Genomic DNA, 6,000 nt, shown 5'->3' with positions numbered 1-6,000 from the left:
ACCGTAAAGCTCGAAGGTAGCGGTTTAGACCAGACGAAAAATGGACGAGTTCACTGCATTCTTCACGTCTCTACCGATCCACTTGATAGTTCATCTGTAATTGACCTCTCTTATTTACCATAAAATCTAGTGAGATTCATATCCTTGAGTGTATATTGGATTTATTCGTGCTTCAAATTCTGGTGTTATGCCAAAAAAGCTTGGTGGTGTGGTTCATCAATCTTATCTTCACGTTGGAACGAAGAGCAGTAAGCAGGGTTACTGGCAAGGATAACTTCCAAAAATCCGAGCACGCTAGAAATCCCGACGATTTTCCTCCATTTACGCCTGAAGAAGCCTTTACTTTCTCTTCCGTATCCCATGTAAGGTCCAGTCAAAGGACCGTGACGGGTGGTACAGTCACGCACGCGGTTGCGTTCGCGATGGGACCCTCGTTAGCTCCGTTTGGGCTGCCGAGCGAGGGGTCTGGCGCGCCGCTCCGGCAGCAGCCGCTAACAACAACGCAAGTTTGTCGTTCTAAGACCACTGTAATTTGCTCCGCCGAGATAGCTCCACTGAGGAATGCAGGAATTGACCGACCGCAGGTGGATTACTAAAATGTCCATCTCTCGATGGTCTACGGTCTTCCGTGCTTTTCTTAGGAATTCACCCGAGCAGATTGCACTAAATGTCATCAAGCGCTAATTTCTGTCGTTGTTTTGCTGGATTTCCTCACCCTCGTATATCAACCGCACTTCTGTTTTGTTGTTGGAATTTTTATCGGTAAAGATGAAGATATAGAAGAAATACGTGGAATCATGTGATCACTTGCGTTGCAAAAAAATCAATGTATTTTTCCTCAGAGGAGTATAGTCTGAAGAAATACTAGAAATGTTCTTTTTCTCATTTTCAGTGCAAAGGTGTCTAACTTTTGGGAGGGTAGAAAGAAAGGTGTGTGTCAAGCACACAAGGAGACTGCGTTGCGGTAGCGTCGCACGCTCGCCAATCTTAACAAACTGAACGTAGCAAATTTAACTACATAATTTAACTGTTTTTATATCCTTCCTATTCCATGATCTACTGGAAGTTCATGCAAGAACTGATATCAAGTGTTAGTCAACCTTTTTCTGATCATGTTATTTTTTTCTACCTTTCCATAACGTTTCATTAAATACGTCAAAATTTTCTACATAATTCTTTCCTTTTTGGAATCGAGATGTGCGTCATCGATAATGACGTTATTGACGTTAACCGAACCCATCGTAAGTAGTCATAGAAAAGGGAATGACTAAAAATACACGAGAAAATATGTGACAAGAAATGTGGTGGTAATAGTGCCACAGTTCGAACTTTGAACGGTTGCTTCGAACAGACGGCACCGAACAGCAGTAAACGCCAAATGCTTGTCTTGACATAAATTTCCAAGCTGCTTCTTTTGCGGTTTCCCAAAGCCACTCAGATTCTGCACGTTTGCTACCACATCTCGACTTCCCTCCTGCAAAAGAACAGCTCAAAATAGCACAATCCTTCTGATTCCCTCAGAAAAGAGTTAGAAATGAGCGAGGTTGCGCAACCAGCACTGACCAGATTCCGCCGGAGAGTAACTTTCTACAAAGAGAAGGAAGCGTTCCTGCGCTGATTTTGTTTTTGAAGCATTTCTTGCTATTGCAGAGCTCCGAGGAATACAAAGCTAAATGTTACTCTCCTGCTCGAAACAGCAAAGAGATTTTAGTTTTAGCAGTGAAGCTGAAGGTGTAAATTTGTATTACATTAACGAGTTAACTTTTTCTGCTTAAGAACCGTTTGAAATCTCGCGATTCTTGAAGTTTTAGTTCAAAAACTTGGAATTTTAATGACATCTTTTAGCAGGAAGTTTTTGCCTTCGGAATTCTCAGCATTCATCCATTGTTAAAAAGGAGTTTTTTGTGCTTTTTTTCTTTCGATTATTTTCGACTCGTAACGAACACCTCAAGATGCCATTTGACGAGAACAAAAGGAAAAGCGAAACGTTTTTTTTTACATCAGTGAGCGAGTTCATTACGATTGTTTACGAGCCGAGACAGTTCTCTGTTATCGCGGCAAAAATAATAGTGAAGAAGAATTACCTCTTGTAGAACGACCTCTAACAGCATAACAAATTTTCTGAGACTTTTGAATTTGCTGACGGTAGAGGGAAGCATTGAATTGCAAGCAGCTTTGAGAAAAGGATTTTTGATGCTGGCTTTTTTTCCACTGGTCAATAAATAGGGTTCTCGATGTGGTTTGCAAGTATAACACCAAGGATCGAAACCGGAAACAACGGCTACAAACCAAGAAACACAAACATCAGAAGTTATGTCTAAAATTTCACACTCGTAAAATTTACTTACAGAATTTGCGTAAAATGGGTTATGGACGAAATTACTCCGCAAAGCCATTTTTGTACTCGTGCGAGTATCGAAGTTTGATTTGCGATTTTATTTTGTCACAGTTATAAACGCAGATAATTGCTTTGTTCAGTAAGCCGATATCTCGACTGCCCCTGTTTCTGTTTGATCGCTTTGAAGGTGATATTTTGCATTTTGCTGAGATACATAGTTGCAAAATATGTCACGACCCATATTCGCTGCAGAGAACCCAACATAAAAAATACTCCAGAACTAGTGGTTTAATAAGACGACTGACTTCGTTATGAGATGTTTTAACCGAACCAAAAGTTGCAAGATGTGAATCCATGATCAGAAAACAGGCAACAAGCCGTCTCCTCTTGCTGTTTTTGATGACTTTTTTTTTACCATAGCACAAAACAGAGTTACACAAAATAAATGTGGCACAACCCAAGATGGCCTTCGACACTCACTGAGTTTCGCGTTTGGCACTTTAAACTACCTCATATCTCTGATGACGATATCCACGAAAGAAGACGGTCGGAAGTCCTGTATTTGCTGTACCATCTGAAACGTTTCTTTTCCACAATACGGTTCACCTTTATCAGAGCAGGTTTGGTCGCCAAAAGAAAAATAAACCGAAAAGATGTCCTGTAAGGAGAACAATTTTAGATTTTGCTAAACATTTGGGATGATTTGCGAGGCAACTGATCATCAGATCAGTGTTTTTATCCTCCCAGATAGGTTTGGTACCAGCTCATCGACCTCGGCGGACGAAGGGCTTGGTTTGCGTTAAGGCGGTTTCGAACTATCGACTGCGTGGCGGACCCTTCACCGACTGCACCGCACCCGCCCCAAAAATAAATAATATTCTGCGCAAGCAGAGCAACATATTGTGGCTTATTGTGAGTTTTATTATTTTTTGTGGAAAAGTAGAAAGAGATCTTCTATCTTCTCATATTGACAACCAGTGAATAAAAAAAGAATGATTTTCAAATGAACTCCTACGGATGTTGAATGGTTGAGAACATATTTATAATATTAATATTATATTATATTTTATATATTACAATAATACATACATATTTTGAGGTTCGAAGGGGAACAAAACCTCAGTAAAGTAAACCTCAGAAAATAGCATTCTGCCCACATCTACGAAACGTACGTTAGGTTTCGGGAAAAGGTAAATGTCTAACAAAATGCCGTGATTTTTCTCGGAATTTTCTTCTTTGCAGGACTTTTTTCGTATCTGTCAAGTCGCTTTTGCATTACATTCACGTCAATTTCATAGGAACGGCTTTTTCAATCCCTAACCTCCTTCTGAGGTAAACTGTAAATACTCGAGCGATTATTCCCATTAAAGTAATACGATCACAATGTCTGTGTAGATCCAACTAATGTATCCAGTGTTCTAGTGTTTTCTTGATCTGGATCACTGAAAACTCCAATTACAAGCGACTCCAGCTGTTTATACGTGTATTGCAATTAGAAACTATGGCTCATCTGACAAATTTCTGTCCTTTTAAAAAATAAGAGGACTATTCTGCTCCGTGAACAGTTCTGGTGAGTCGTCAGACCTCTGCCTAGTGAGTCAGTAACTAGTCAACCATCCCGTTATCTTTTTAGAACGGTGAACTTCTATGGACGTACACAGTTGGACAAACAAAAAGTAAACAAATTAATTGTAGTCAGTAACTAATCCATCTGGTATGCGCCAACGTTTTCAACGTCAATTCCGAATCATTCGAGATTTGGAGGTGTTGTTATTCTTTAAAACTATTTTAAATGACAATTTATCGAACACGAACAAAAGCTTGGTTGGCATAAGGTGATTTCAAACCAACAACTGTACAAACGCGGCGGAGGTTCCTACTGCATACTTCTAAGTGCATACATTCATTCTACACTTTTACATACTTCTGCTACGTACCCTAGAGAGGTGCACAAAAAGGAATGCTTGGAATGGGTAGGAAAAAGATAGGCAAAGGATCCTTCTGAAAGCAGAACCATCCAGTTCAGCCGTTGTTGTTCCCTCGTCTGGACGATCATCCACTCAGAAAAAGTGGAGCCTTTCATCCAAGATAAATATTGCTATGATATTCTAAACAAAGTTAAATGAATAGTCGATTGCTGTTTTATCCAGTAACAAATGTTTTCTTGTCATTTCTCCTTCACAAAAATAGTGAAATTCATACATGCTTTTTTACGAAGTCGATAAAGACTTAAAAATAAAAGAGAAATTGTAAAGGGGTGTTGTTTACCATCATTTCAGTTTTTCCTCTGCTGAAATACTGACACCGTCGAAGTCTGAAATGTAACGCAATTTTTCTACTTTTTCTTCTTGTTAAATTTCTTGGAATTTGAAGGTTTGATGTGGCTGCGAACTTTTGCAATTGTTATTGTATCGAACAAATCAATAAATGAAAGGAATAGGGGGGGTTTGATTTGCTCACTTAAATTTCAATAAAGACGCATGAGAAGAGCTGAATAACAAGGCAAGAAACACTTTTAAGTAATCAATTTCGTATTTTCTTTTATTCTGAACAAAATCAACATCTATCGAATCTCCAAGTGAAAGATGTTACAAAAATATCGTGTTAAAATGGAAAAAATGGCTGAACGTTGATTGACGGATTCCTTTCCAAATGGTTTGTAGGAGTTTCCGGTGATGGCACTCACTTTGATGAGTCTTCTTATCGAGTTGTGCCATGTTTCAGGTTCAGGTGCGCGTAGTGGTCACACTTCAACTCGAATGAAGTTGAAACGCTGTTCAGACACCAGTTTCTTTGCAGTTTTGACCTTGAGGGAGGGAAGCGCGAACACGGGAAATTCTTCAATGTTGCTATTTTTACAGAACTGTGAACTTCTTCCAGAAGATTGACAATGCGCACGTGAACATTCGTTGCGTTCAGAAAATCAACCGCCATCGATATCGACTGTTACCCGACAGATCACAGACAACTAACCAGAAGATATGTTGTGTTCACTTAATGGGCATCTTATGAAGCACTGACTCTTCATTATACTCAGCATACTGTACAATTCTATATAGTGCTAGGTAGCAGTACTGAGATCGCGTTCGGCTCTCTAGGTATCCGGCTATGGAGGGTAGTAGAGAACGACTTTTTCAGACTTGAAGAGATTTCATAATGTGGAGTTTTCATCCTTTTTTGAGCACATCCCTGTGGATTCTATGAGAAGAAACGTCAGAGATTCCTTGAAACCACTTGAGCGTCAAGAATAACTCTGTGAATACTTCGACGCTATCTATCATCGAGATCTCGACGAGTTTTGCATGATTGGAGTTGATGGTCGAAAATTGTCCAACACAACCGCGGCTACGGGAATGTGTCCAGTTATTGAACGAGCCGTGGACTTCTAAAAGCAAAGATACAACTTTTTTTTCAGGAAACACTTAGATGAAATCATGGAGAAATGACCTTCGAAACGTTTCCGAGAAAGAGGGTTCAGAAAGCACTGAGGAAAGACTACAAGACTTTCCTTGACTTTCCAGAACTGTATTTCAGGAACCATACGACTGTGAATAGAAGTTGTGCCCCTAAACAAGACATAGTCGTATACAAGTAAGCTGAAGAACGAAACGTGCACAGCAGCTATGCGGTATTTCATTGAAAGTGAACCAAAGTGATGTAGA

The sequence above is a fragment of the Necator americanus genome, chromosome II (genome assembly GCF_031761385.1).
Source record: "Necator americanus strain Aroian chromosome II, whole genome shotgun sequence".
Taxonomy (NCBI): Eukaryota; Metazoa; Nematoda; class Chromadorea; order Rhabditida; family Ancylostomatidae; genus Necator; species Necator americanus.
This window is presented reverse-complemented; position numbering follows the sequence as displayed.